Below are 15,695 nucleotides of genomic sequence, written 5' to 3'. Positions count from 1 at the left end.
TAAAAATACATACATGTATATATGTATTTTATTCACGGCTAACAAAACAACAAGAACAAGTGAATTGCGATTTGTCGTGGCTTTAATGAAAATAGAGATGAATGTGCATCTTTACCAATTCTGCTTTTTGTGTACAGTGTATGAATATCATCACATATACATATACCGATAATGTCTGTAACCAACCGATACCCTTGTTTAATAAGCTCCTCGGAGAGGGGTTAAACCCCCGGCTAGAAGGCCCCCCTCGTAAGTTCTTCAATGTTTAAAATTCATGGCTGTTTTCCCACTGGTTCCCTGCTAGCCGGACCGGAATCCCAGCACAGCTATTAATTATGAGCTATCGGTGGATTACAGATGACATAAATATAGCATATAGAGATATATGAATGCCCATGACTATAGACCAGCCTGCCCGCCTTTAAGATCAGGTCAGGCTAAGATTAAACTTTAAGCATGACACAATTATTTCAGTTTAACAGCGTTCTCAAACATTTGTATGTACAAATAGGTCCCCCTCACCTAGGTAACGAGTGGGGACCTGCAACTTACATAATAACATAACATAATTGATTAAAATCCACATGCCTGCCCTGGCATGGAAAGGAAAAAAGGAGGTACTTTAATAATGCGCCTCTTACTGAAATCATGCACCCAGAACTTCAACTGCTTGTTTTTCAACAACACACAAGGCGTCAACACTCCTCCCAAAAACGAGTAAGGGCGAAAACCCGCCTGCCCACTGGCCAAAAATAGGACAGGAGGATAAAATTCCCTTACGGCCCACTTATGCACGACGATCGTTGTTAGGATTGGTGTGCGACCAGGTCAAACACCCTCGAATTTGGATTCGTGTTACGCTCTTCTATCAGCCTAGGCTCTGCCTAGATTCTGAAATTAACCATGAAAAGTATACCATCACCCTCCAACTACTTCATACACCATTCATTATAGAGTATCATATAGATTCAACAAATACAACTTCCCTGGAAAAATATAAATGCAAAAGTACTTGTACCCCCCCCCCCCCCCTAATCACACTTTGCCAAGATCAACTACTGCTGGTATTCAAGCCAACTATAGGTATCCAATTTTCATCCCACTGAAAATATTGAGCCCTTAAAGGAACTTTAATAAAGGAAATTGAATTCAGAAAGAAATTTGTTTCACAAACGAAATTCACTAATATGGCCATACTCTGGCAAAGGGAAGCAAGGTACGAAAGTATCACTCGTTGTAAATGACCAATGTGTGTTCGTCATTAACATATACATCAATGCAATTAAACTAAATAATATTTTCTTCAATATCTTTCCCCAAAACGATCATTTCTTCACAATTTCTGCCTGAACGGGCAGCACACAACAGATATTTAAAAACCATAACTCAAATCTGACTGATGCGTGAGCTGCTTCCTATACCAAAGGTGGGCAGTATTAATAATAAATACACCATGACAAAATTACCATACAAATTCACATAAGTATACCAACATACTACGCCTAAAGACCTGAACATGCGGCTGAACATGAAGAAGACTAAAAATTGGGACAATACTTCCGTCTAATTCCCAAGGAGTCCGATGCAGACCCGAGAAATAACTTTATCTGAAATGAAGCCTATGCAATCTTATCAAACATTTCTTCATATATAATGCTCATGGTAGAGGAAAATAAAACATACATAGAAATTATGAATTCATAAACATTTCTTCTCAAATGACCTGAGAAAATTATAATTTCAATCCCCAGATTTTTTCTATAACCATCCATAACTTGGATTTTTATGACAACTCACATGAACGTTTGAGCATAACCTGCTTCATAGTAATTTCGAATTGACTTCTTCCTTGCAAACAAAAACTAAATAAACAAAATAACATTAAGAATGCACAAGGACAATAAATACACAACCATATCCATAATATGCAAGAATCCCCCCACGATATATATGTCAACATCCCCCTTAATTATAACTAGAGGATGGTAATGGGGAGGAGGTGGAATTTTGTAAGCACGCTTTACACATGCACCGTCATCTCTCTTCATTGAAAGCCAAAACGAAAATGAAGCATTCCCCGCACTTTTATCCGCGCATAGCTCAACCGCGGCAAATGTCTGGCATTGTGCCCAAATTCTTTGGCGCGGGCGCCAAAAAGCGCTGCCCCGCCCTTTACGGGTCGGGTCACGAGCCCTTTCTCGGGCAACCACGCCCCCTTTCAAAATCAAAACAAACTAAAATGTGTATTTTGCTAGCCCGCTAATAAATCATTTTAAATCGTCAAGCCGTCTTTAAAATCCATTATTCACGGCTAACAACACAAAAGAACAAGTGAATTGCGATTTGTCGTGGCTTTAATGAAAATAGAGATGAATGTGCATCTTTACCAATTCTGCTTTTTGTGTACAGTGTATGAATATCATCACATATACATATACCGATAATGTCTGTAACCAACCGATACCCTTGTTTAATAAGCTCCTCGGAGAGGGGTTAAACCCCCGGCTAGAAGGCCCCCCTCGTAAGTTCTTCAATGTTTAAAATTCATGGCTGTTTTCCCACTGGTTCCCTGCTAGCCGGACCGGAATCCCAGCACAGCTATTAATTATGAGCTATCGGTGGATTACAGATGACATAAATATAGCATATAGAGATATATGAATGCCCATGACTATAGACCAGCCTGCCCGCCTTTAAGATCAGGTCAGGCTAAGATTAAACTTTAAGCATGACACAATTATTTCAGTTTAACAGCGTTCTCAAACATTTGTATGTACAAATAGGTCCCCCTCACCTAGGTAACGAGTGGGGACCTGCAACTTACATAATAACATAACATAATTGATTAAAATCCACATGCCTGCCCTGGCATGACCAGAAATACCCAATTATTCTTGGAAAATACGTGTTTCAGGTGGCCTAATTGCCAAATTACCGCCAAACGAGAATATATAATTTATTTATATATGATCGACCGCCAACAAACACGTCAAAATTTTACTCGTATCTACCAAGATATTCAATAAATCTTAGCAACCATTACAGGATCATTCTACTAGTATTCACCAACGTTATTATCTTAGTGCTTTTACCAGGGGGGGGGGGGGGGGGTACCAGGGAACATTGCTCATTCCTCCATTACAATGTATATCTAGGTTATCCATAACTGACCCCAACATGATTTAATGCATGCATACATTGAACGTAAATGCATGAGCAGCTAAATAACAACAAATGATACTTTATGAAAACATAGACACACTGGTGAAACCGGCTCCAGACCAGCCAAAACCCTTATTCATACTATCGGATCGGACGGTCTGGAGTCGGTCACGCCGGAGCGACTAAGGTAAAATGTATAAATACATACTCAACGAAGATATGAAAGACCAACTTTTAACTCACTGATAAATCTGTCCAACCCTTCATCGGCCAGATGTAGGCCATCAGTTCTGTACAGCGAAATGTCATTATGGGATATTGATGGATGCGGTATGGCTTTACCATGAAATCTTGCAGCTAAAGCCTTGGCGTACCTATTGGCCGCCTTCTCTTTAAGTCCAATTTACCTTGATCTCCTGTACAGCCAGCGGGGTACCAAACCCTCTCCAAAATGTCCGACCACACTATTTGAAATTTGTCCTTATTGGCGTCAAAAAGTCTATACGTCAAACTAGCCAGCTCTTCTTGGACAGTGCCTCAATGTCATTCGTTCCTACATGCAATACTACTACTGAAGGCTTTGGTTCACTCCGACCCATCTTATCTAACCAATCGCTTACCCCTTCAATTCGTAGCCCCCTTTTCCCCAACCAGCGGACCGACGTTCCAAGTCCAAGGTCAGCCTCGCCGGTGTTCTTCGCCCTGCGATGTGCCCAAAACACTATCGAGTCCCCTATGATCCACACCCAGGTCCTGTAATAGAAAACAAGAAAAGAGGCTGGGCAGAATTTTGAAGTATGAAAATTTCCCCCTGAAAGGTCTGCTACCTTCACCACCCCTTCATCACGGGGTTTTCCCCTCCAAGATACAATGTATGTAATCACATTTTTGACCCCTCCCCTTAATCCTGAAAGCATTGATATTAAACACGCCATTATACCGTTGTAACATTCTCTCTAAAAAGCAGAATGCTCGTAATTGTGTGATATCATTAAACCCTCACTTACTCATTCAATATTAAGCCCAGAGTTATTTTGATGATACATGTATATTGATATCAACATGTACAGGGGGGGGGGGGGGTCGTTATGATCAATCTGATGTTCCAAACACCTTCCAATCAATATAGTACTATCCCTTTCTTCCTTTTGTATAATGTAATAATGTATAATGTATAAACACATTCCAACCAATATATAATAATGTATAATGTATAATGTCTGAGCACATTCCAATCAATTTATAATAATGTATAATGTATAATGTAAAATGTATAAGGTATAATGTATAATGTAAAATGTATAAGGTATAATGTATAATGTATAACGTATAAAACAATTCCCATCAATATAGTACCATCTCTTTCTTCATTTTGTATAAAGAATGTAATAATGTATAATGTATAATGTATAATATATGATGCATAATGTATAATGTATAATGTATACTGTAACAAGGGCTCCTTTGTAAACAGGCCTCTTGGCACTGAACATACCACCCTGCTTCTGAATAGGGCTGAATAAAATAAAACAATACCATGTAAGCAGATATATTGAGAATTATACACCCAAATATCCAACAACCCATCGGCTACGGCTTTGATTAAAGCACATGTCCTCGTGTAAAGTAAACGCGTTGTGACATTATTGGAAGATAACTTAACCTGATTTTGGTCAAAATGTCAAATAACCTAAATCATCATTTTCATATATATTTTCGTTCTTTTTTTTTTTTTTTTTTTTTTTTTTTTTTTATTTTTTACTTAACCATGTCGAGTCTTATATATCTCCGATGTGCACTCGAAACCCAACGCCCATGCGTTGGATTTCTTCATCCGAGCAACCGGCCATGGCAGCGGTCGTAGCCGCCCCAATACGAAAGGAATGCGATGAAAACATTGCCGCCGGCATATCCCCGTATGTCAAACATCGTTTTATCATGTTTCAAATTCACGCCTAGTTAGCGGGAGAGCACCATATGAACAAAAGAAGGCTCCACCATTCTTTGGGCGGATTTCTAAATAACGAATAACCGCCATCACAGGGCAGCTAACTGTCCCCAACTCTGGTATCGAATGGTGCACCCATTTCCCCGCTGGTCAGTCTTTGACTTCCTTAGGAATAATTCCACCCTGCGATGCGGTGCATCGCCAGTGACCCTAACATCTGTGTGCTGCAGAATAGACTCACATCTATGCCTGGACTCTACTGTCAACTCACTAACTCTCAACAAACCATAAAATGCCACTGAAAAAGCAGCAGAGTACATCAAAACATCGTAATGACTACCACAAACATGCCTCAAGTAGGCGAGCATTCTATTTAACACAGACAATGTGATTGGATGCCTAGCATCTCTTCTCAAAGTACTTCGCCTACACCCTTCAATTAACCTTGTAATCACAAAACTTTTGGTCACATCCTTTAGCCCAGATGAACTCATATAAAATGCCAACCCAGATATGTATGTTTGAATAGTAGACCCTGCATATCCCCATAAAGGATAAATAAGAAATGAACTGCGCCACCCATTCTACATTAGGGGGTAGCTGGGGGTCGTATCCGTACACTTTACAAAATTTCACGTATGCCCCCAAGGCAATAGAGTAAGTTGTGTGTGTTCGAGCTGCCCTAGAAGCCATCAGCAGTCGACTTCTCTCGATAGCCAGCTCTTCCAAAGACGGACTGGAACCTCCACGCCCTCCCGGGCGGCCCCGGTGCTAACGCATGGAACCTCGGCATCTGAAACCGAGATAGTGCATCAGCTATACCATTATCACATCCATGTACATGCCTAGCCCTCAACACTATATTATTGCTTAAACATATAATCACCACCTTCCTCACCAAAACCATAATATCAGGGCATAGCGCCGACTGCTTGTTAAGTACTGCCACCACGGCCTGATTATCACAATTAAACAATATATTCTTGTCCTTTAGCTCCATGCCCCAAATCTCCAAGCCTACCCAAATAGGGAATAGCTCTAAAAAGCTATAGACCTCCTATCGGCCTGGAAATCAGCAGGCCACCTGGATTGAGCCCACCTGCCTCCAAAGAAAATTCCAAAACCAATGCCAGCCGCCGCATCAGTGAAAACTGAATTTCCTCGCTTCCAAACCAGCCTGGAGCCCGGAAGAAAACTTGACCATTAAAATGTGCCAAGAACTCCAACCAAACCCGCAAGTCAGCCTTAGCCCCTCTCGTCAACCTAACCATGTGAAAAGGACGCTTAACGCTCTTAGTTAAGTCAATGAGCCGTCTCATGAATGCTCGCCCTGGAGCAATTGCCTTACATACAAAGTTTAGACTACCTACAATCGACTGAATGTCTCTTAGGGAAATTTTTGTTTCTGTACCGCCCAATTTAATTTCCGTACTAATTTCTCAATTTTGTCCTCCGGTACCCGAACCTGCTGAGAAACGCTATCTATTACCAGCCCAAGATATGACAACTGTGTGGTCGGGCCTTCCGTTTTTTCTCGCGCTATGGGCACCCCAAATCGTTCGCAAATTGCTTCAAAACAATGCATTGCCCGCCTGCAATCCTCCGAGGCAGGGCCGCCTGCAAAAAAGAAATCATCCAAATAATGGACAATATTTTGCGACTTCGCAACTTTTTCTCGCGCAAAACTCTCAAAAAAGTACTAAAAACATTCAAAAGTGGAACAAGAAACTGCGCAGCCATCGGCAAACAACGATCAAATAGTAACGACCATCTATATACATCCCAAGCAACTCAAAATCTTTTGGGTGAACAGGCAAGAGCCTGAAAGCTGACTTAATGTCAGTCTTTCCCATAAGGGCACCCCGCCCCAATTGCGTCACAATATCTACCGCCGAATCAAAGGACGAATATGTTACTGTACACTGCCCCTCCGGTATGCCATCATTAACTGAATTTCCCCTGGGTGCCGATAAATGTTGAATCATACGGAACTCCCCTGGGGCCTTTTTGGGCACCAACCACTGGTGAACCTCATATTCTCGAAGGGAGGAACAACAAAAGGCCCAACTATCCTACCTAAGTCTATTTCATCCCTCAATTTCTTTTTCAACGCATCCATGTGTTCGAATGCTGATTTCAGGTTTTTAACAACCAATGGGACCCTGTCCCCTTCAAAATGTAATGAAAAACCAAACTTAAAACCATTATACAAGCACTGAGCATGCTCCTGATTAGGATAAGTAGCTAACATGGGCACCAAACGTGCTAACTTAATAGGGGTCGGAGCAATAGACGACACCGCACTAGCCGTAGACCTATTTACTGCCAGCGGGACTGGAACCGGCGCCTTGGCTACACTGCTTAGCCCATGACCTGTCGCCTGGCAGCGGGAACACACTTGTGCTCATAGATGCAAGCTTTGCCTCGCATGCACTTGCCTCTATTAAAGGCAAAGCACACGCCTCGGCTGGGTGTGCCATTGGCTCCGGGTCCCTTTCCTCCGAAGGGAAAAGATTTTCTCGCGCCGTACTCCCCTCTGTAGAACTGATGGCGAGGGGCATGGGGTAAATTGTGGCGCTGCCGCGGACCATTAGAGGCCACCAGCATCAACCACAACTCGGCGTCGACGCTCGCCCAGGATCGCCCGGGTAAACGCGCCTGCTTGCTCCTAAACTGAGTGTCATAGTCACGCCAGCCATAACCTGCAAACGCACGGGCTGCATGCCTTATCAAATCCATATATTTCATGAGCTCCCTGCTCCTTTCAATGTGCTTCTCAGCGTAATTGAGGCAAATACTAGAAAACCGAAGTCCACTGCTCTACGACATGATTTTCTTAGCCTTTGATTGAGGTTGAAGTTGCAAACCAAGACCAGATCCCGATTGACACAAACTCAAAGTGGTGTCACCTACACTCAAGGCCCCAAACTCATCACGTGCATTATTATGCTTAAGGAGCACTCCCAAATCTATATATTCACTTGCCCAAATTTTTTCCTTCAGTGAGATAGCCACTTCCACACCTAGTGGGTCGCATGCGCTAATAAATGGTTCCGGTGCCCCCAACACGGCAGAAAGCCTAGGCGCCTGGGGCTCAGATCTCTCACACCGACCTCCACTAGATCTAGGCCTAGATCTTCGGCTACCCTGCCGACCGCGCCGGCACTGAAACTGCTGGCTGAGCCTGCCCCGAGCTACGGTATCCGACTCCTGTGCTACTATCTCATGCCAAGCAATAGATCTGCCCACGGGCGCCTGGCCTTCCCGCCCCACTAGATCTAGATCTAGCTCTGCCATTTATCACTAACTTTAGACCTAGGCCTACCACTTTTTTCATCAACATCGACAACTTGAGACTGAGAGGGATTTAACTCACCGCTCCTCCTGGCCCGTTGTTGCCGCCTCCCAGCCCCAGATCCACACTTGCGGGGGTTGACGTCGCCCGTGGACCTCTCGGCCGACCCGGCCTCCTCTTCGGTGTGTCATCTCCCTTCCTCGCACCTGCGGTCGTTATTTTCTTGGCCTTAACCTTTGGCATGATCAACTCGCGAAACTAGAGTTAGACTCGAAGCTCCGTCACTCAGCCCAAGTCCAATGAATCCTGGATGCAATCACCTCCAAAGTTCGATCAAGCGAACCGCCAAGAAAAAATTCAATCCTGAAGTTGCAAACTGAATCTTTTAGGTCCACAAATCGGCACAGCTAACTTAGTCTTAGTTCTACGGCAACAATTCCTGAGGCTGAAGTCTGAAGACAGTAAAAAAACTGAAATCAGCGTCTGTATAATCCAATAAAAGTATGAATCCTTTGTGTAGATATCCGGTATAGGTAGCTAGACAAATGTCGAAATATCTGCCACCTAGGCCTAGTGCCAATTCTAGTTGCCAGTGCCGAAAGAAAATTTTCAAAAAATTTTGTAAGCACGCTTTACACATGCACCGTCATCTCTCTTCATTGAAAGCCAAAACGAAAATGAAGCATTCCCCGCACTTTTATCCGCGCATAGCTCAACCGCGGCAAATGTCTGGCATTGTGCCCAAATTCTTTGGCGCGGGCGCCAAAAAGCGCTGCCCCGCCCTTTACGGGTCGGGTCACGAGCCCTTTCTCGGGCAACCACGCCCCTTTCAAAATCAAAACAAACTAAAATGTGTATTTTGCTAGCCCGCTAATAAATCATTTTAAATCGTCAAGCCGTCTTTAAAATCCATTATAGAAAATATATTCAATTCAATTGAAAGAGAAAATATTACATAAAACAAAACTTTAATGGAGAGCTTTCTTGACGTGTAGAAAATAAGTGTTCGCATCTTTGTGACCATATCACATGTAGAGTGCCAGTAACATTTTTTTGTGGGACACACTCTATATACATTTATAGGTATGTAAATTCACACACACACACACACACATGTATGTATATATATATGTATATATATATATATATATATATTTATATATGTATATACAGTGCGTCCCAGAAAAAACGAAACCGAGATTTAGCGATCATTTATCATTACTTAATAATAAATAAAATAGACAAATGACCTACCAATTTAAAGCTTAGAATCTCCTCTATCATCTGATATTACTTAGATTATTTCTCATTCACGCATGAGTGAGCAAATACAAATCGAAGAAAGGATACCAAAACTCATTTGGCGGAGGGTATCTGGGTTTCAAAAAGAAAACCACATTTCTGGAAAGTTCAATATCTCCTCTTTAATTTGATACCTAAACTACAGAAAATGGTCAAGAAATAACAAAGTTCTGGTCATTTGAAATAAGGCTTGAATTTCAATAATTGTTTTGTTGACGATCAGCCATGTATTAAATATTTTGTTCACCATGCGAAAGCTTCTGTGGGAAACCGGGGAAAACACGTTTATCTCATTTAATTATGGAAATAAAAGCCTTATTTCAAATGACTAGCACTTTTTTATTTCTTGACCATTTTCTGTAATTGAGGTACCAAATTAAAAAGCAGATATTGAACTTTTCGGAAATGTGGTTTACTTTTTGAAACCCAGATACCCCTCGCCAAATGAGTTTTTGGTATCCTTCAAATTGTTTTTTCTCACTCATGCGTGAAAAGGAAATAAGCTATCAGATGAAAGAGGACATTCTAAGCTTTAAATTGGTAGGTCATTTATCTATTCTATTTATGATTAAGTTATGATAAATGGTCGCTAAATCTCGGTTTTGTTTATTCTGGGACGCACTGTATATATATATATATATATATATATATATGTGTGTGTGTGTGTGAAGCTATACATGTACAACAGCTTTGGCAACTCTTTTATTTTAAATATTGTGTAAAGAAATGGATGAAGAGAACAATGGTAGGCGTAGCTTAAATCAAGGTTCCCCAGAGCTATCTACCCTTTGGAAAAATTGGTGATGCCGAAAAATGTCTCTGCCGGGAATCGAACCCGGGCCCCCAGCTTTGAACGCCGATGCCTTAACCACTAGACCACAGACGGGTTAGTGGCTAGCCGACCCTGATCCAATTGACCGTCAGATAGACAGATTTTCGACACCATACCAATTCTAATTTCCTTTGTCGGGTGAAGTTGGGTTTTGAACAATGACATTTGTGAATTGTCAATTGTGAAAGGGATGAGTGAATGAATGAATGCTTAAATAACTAAATTAATGTTATAAGAGTTCTGAGAACATTGTAAGACAGTGGTTTAAACGAGAAAGCTGATAAAATTTTCGCACTTGACATGGCTGACTTTTTAATATATTTAAGATGTCTTGAACACTATATAGAGCTCCCTGACCATAAATCAATAAACAAATGAAAAGCAAGATAAAATGAGTATTGGCTAGCTCCTTTTTTGTGTAAGAAATGTTGGTTGAGATAGTGTGACTGTAGGTCATGCAAGGCCCCTGGGTGGGCATCCAGCCTCCAAGAAATGAGGAAATTCCATGCATTTACAATCATCATCTCCAAACACCCCTCCCACAAAAAATATAAATGAAAAAAGAGGAATTATTCATACTCAGCTTTCAAAATAGTGATAAAGAGACTGCCATGTTACCTCTTCGGCCAAAAAATTACGTCACATTCCTCTCCCAAGATATTGGGTGCTTTAGTACAATAATCCCTAAAGTTTCTCTTAAGTCATTGTCAATAATCATGAATTAATTTGATTAATTGAAATTGTACAAAACCATAATGAGATACAATCTAATTAAGGGGAGGGAGGGGGGGGGGGGGAGGAAGGGGCAAGAGCCAAAAATTTCCCGGTTCATATCATGGTACGAACAGGATTTTTATGATCATTGTGCTCGAGCATTTTGGCGAAGGAGCTCAATGTGTGATAAGTACAAAAAAGAGGGGGCACAACATAACACACGCGGCAAAAAGTTGCTTAATATAAGTCCAGAGCGAGCGAAGCGAGCAAGGAAAAACAATCACCTTTTCATGATAATCTTACTTTGAAATTGATATTAACAAGGTATTCAGAAAATAATATCATAATTATCTTACATTTTCCTTTCCTTTCATCTTTTCTTTTTTCCCCCTAAATTGGTGAACTTTTGAGGACCAGTGCTACGCGGATTGTGTCCGGGTTGCGAAATTATTTTTCCAATTGCAGTTGTGGACATCAATATGAATATTTATGAGTTTTGTCTTCGAAATAAAACTACGCATGCGCGTGGTATTATTTTTTTTACAAATAGTGGCCCTTCGCGTTGCATGCCACTAATGAATCAGCACCCTTAAATTGCCGGTACCCTATATAGCCCAGGACTTAGTTCTATATATAGATCTGATTCTTAACCACTTATCAAAGTGCGATTAATGACAAGATTAAATGCTAGGCCATGGCTATAGGCAAGGCTGTGGCATTATCTTTATTTCAAATCTGGACCTGTCCAATGCCTGCAGCCGACTAATAATGCCATGGTTAGCTTATGAATTATAACTGGTTAATTCTGAACTTTGCGCTTACTTACGTTAGACCAATGAGCTTGGTAGCCTTGGTTTGATAGGTCTAGTCCGTAGATAAAACTAGTAACACAATTGCCTATTTCAAGCACGGGAAATAAAAATTTAATGATTTGTAAATAAAATGCTTAACGATGAATGGCATTTTGTTGATCAAGAGAGGTTACTCGGCGATTGAAATAGCTATGCAGAGCCGCGCGTATTCCCATGCATATTTGGCGCACTGACTGACGTTAATTTGTGCCTGACGTTAGTGCCATAAGTGTAGATCAGAGTGGCCTATTAAGATCTAACTTAGATCTAGAGATTAGCCTAGATCTAAACTAAATTTATTCAGATCTAGGACTAGTTCTATAAACGGACTAGACCTATCAAGCCAATGTTACCAAGCTCATTGTTCTAACGTAAGTAAACGTAAAGTTCAGAATTAACCAGTTCTAAGTTAACCAATATACGACCGCAGGCATCATGCAGGTCCAGGTTTGAGATTAAGTTAATGCCCTAGCCTAGCCTATCACCATGGCCTAGCATTTTGTCTTGTCATTAATCGCTCTTTGATAAGTGGTTAAGAATCGGATCTAGATATAGATCTTAGACTAAGGCCTGGGCTATACAGGGTACCGGCAATTTGAGGGTGCTGATTCATTCGTGGCATGCAACGCGAAGTGCCACTATTTGTAAAGAATAAGACCACGCGCATGCGTAGTTTTATTCCAAAGACGAAACTGATGAATATTCATATTTAATTACAATGATTAAAATTTAAATGTGACAATTGTAGAGATACATTGCAAATTATACAGAAAAGACTGATAATCAAATCATACCTAAGCATGTGATATAGTTCACTAAAATACAGGGCCAGCTATTATAAGCACAGAGGTGCTTGAAGCAATAGCAGCCAGGAGAGGGTGCTACATGAAAACCATCATAAATCATATTTGACAAACTGACCGTCACGAAATATAAGATTGAAAAATATCTATACATGTATATTGGTAGGAAAAAAAAAACATGTATGGTAAAAAAAGTGCAAGTGTATGCATGTGCATAATGTGGGTGAGTGCAGGTGATTCAAATTAGGTAAAATTAGAAATATGATTTTTTTTTTCAACAAAGCTTTAAAAGAATAGAGAGATGTACATTGTTAATATCATGTGGCAATGCATTACAAATATCTGGGCCATGGTGGCGTATCGTCTTATGAGCGAGTAACATTCTTGGGTTGGTTAAGTGGAGATCTGTTGGATGTCTGAATGTTTCTCATGCCAGCGCTGGAAAACTCTGTGTAGGAGTAAAGTGTATGATGCCCAAATGGAAGACGCGAGAATGTGCATTGAGAAATTCTCATCCCTCAGCCTGTGGAGTAACCTCTCAATGCTTCCCAAGATATCGTCACTTTACCCTTCTTCACTACCGACCCATCCTCGATCAGCTGTGATTTTACGTGGTCAGCTGCATACGTCCACTTAAGAGCACAGATCCAACCTGCAAGCTCTGCTCTCTAGAGGAAGAAACCACTACCCGCTTTCTTGCGTCATGTCCAGTCTTCTTGACGCAGCGTCTGGACCTACTACAGCATGTCGAGAACCTTGACTTACATGCATTCATCCTAAGTGATTTCACTGGAAGGACCCCCTCATTCTTGCATCCTCCATCATCTTCCCCTCAACTTCCCTGCCCTCCTCCTCTTCTTCCTCTCTGACATGTTCCTGCCTAAGATACATCTTAAAAATCCACCATGTCGACAGCACCATCAAGTAAGGACCTGAACTCTGCGGCTTGCCGCCGATCTCCGAAGACCGGAGGAAGGAAATATGCAAGTTACTGCCGTGGGAAAATAATTTCGCGTCCGGGGCAGTGGAGGCACCAGGGTTTTTATTTTAGAGGGGGGGGGGAGAACATTTGGGGGAGGGGGCAACACAATTTATTTTTCACAAAATCGAGCGAGAAGCGAGCGCTAGTTTTTTTCAATGTAGGCACCACTGACTTAAAAAGGGAGCTGTAGCTGTTTGCATTTGATCATGAAGGTGATATCTCAACAAATGAATAATGCGAGCGCGAAGCGCGAGTTAAAAATTTGTGATATCCTGAGATGATAACTGGATGGTCTAAGCACTTTTTGTTATCATGAACTGGAAGGCTATCTAACTAAACACTTGATGCGAGCGCGTAGCGCGAGCTGAAAGTTTTTTATTTATGAAAATTATGAATACGCAGGATGTGTATCTCGCTTTAAACGAATAGTGAAGATCTAATCGCGAAAAGCATATTGACTTGAACACTCGATTTTGATGTCCCACTTTAATAGATAATTTACCTATCTCAGTCAACAGTTACTGCTAGCGCGTAGCGCGAGAGAAATTATGAAGTCTATATAATGACCTGAGAGACTTATGTTGAAATAAACTATTGGGAGCTAACAGTGAATGAATGAAAAAGAGTTTCAAAACTTAAAGAACGAAAAGCTGTTTTGGAGCACTTTGCAGATTCAGTAGGATGCATATCTTTTTTTATTATTATTCGAAATTTCGGGGGGGGGGGGGGGGTGGGGCCAACTCATTAGGTGTAAATGCCCTCGTGTCTCTCTCTTGGTGCCGTCACTGGTCAAGGGCGTAGCCCCCGGATCCTCGTGTAATTTTTAAACATTGCATATGGCCATTTTATAATAAAAACCGCGGGTACGCACACAGCACATATCTTCAAAGCAGTTGCAGATAATAAACGAAACATTTTGTGGCAGCAAAACATAGCGAATGTGGAAAAAAATGTGTAAATAGTTGCCCTTTTATAAATAAAAAATGAAATTAATAATTAATTATGTGATAATAGCTTTGGAAATTTAGCTAAAGTAAGCGTTAGGAGACTTTTTACGGTAAATCTAGCAGGCGTATAGCCTCACTTATATGATCGACAAAGGGGTATACATAACTAGCCATTGGCTTAGGATTTTTTGGGTCCTAATTGTGACCACTAATGCATACAATTTAGCAAGCTTATGATATACGCCATTAACCTTTCTTTCCGGTCGTGTTATTATGTTCTTTTCTTGTCTTTTTCTTGTCCCTTTTCTTCATATTCTGATTTTTCTAATTTGGCTCTGCCTTCATTTCCCTTTTTTGCCGTCTTTCTCCAATTTCCTCGTCATTCTTGCCTGTGCCATTGAGTCATATCTTTTGATTTGATATCCCTCTCTTGCTAGTCATGCTAATGTATGAGTATTTCAGGATATTTTTTACTTTCTCAAAAGTTCTGTAGTTCCTTTTTCCGATTTCCTTCCATTTTCTATTATCTATTTTTATGTATTTTTGTCCCTTTCTTTTCACCTGTTACCATTCCCCTTTCCTTTCATCTTTCTTTCTTTCTTTCTTTCCCTTTCTTTCTTTGTCCCTTTCTCTTTTCCCATTTTTTTTATTTCCCGGTGAAATATGCCACGGGAAGGGCAGCTTGCTTCCCCACCTGTTATGCTACTGAATCGGTCAAGTCTCAAGAAAATACAATTAAAGGACAAGTCCACACCAACAAAAACTTGGTTTGAATAAAAAGAGAAACATTCAACAAGCATAACACTGAAAATTTCATCAAAATCGGATGTAAAATAAGAAAGTTATGACATTTTAAAGT

The sequence above is a fragment of the Lytechinus variegatus genome, chromosome 11, assembly GCF_018143015.1.
Source record: "Lytechinus variegatus isolate NC3 chromosome 11, Lvar_3.0, whole genome shotgun sequence".
Taxonomy (NCBI): Eukaryota; Metazoa; Echinodermata; class Echinoidea; order Temnopleuroida; family Toxopneustidae; genus Lytechinus; species Lytechinus variegatus.
Note: the sequence above shows the minus strand (reverse complement) of the source record.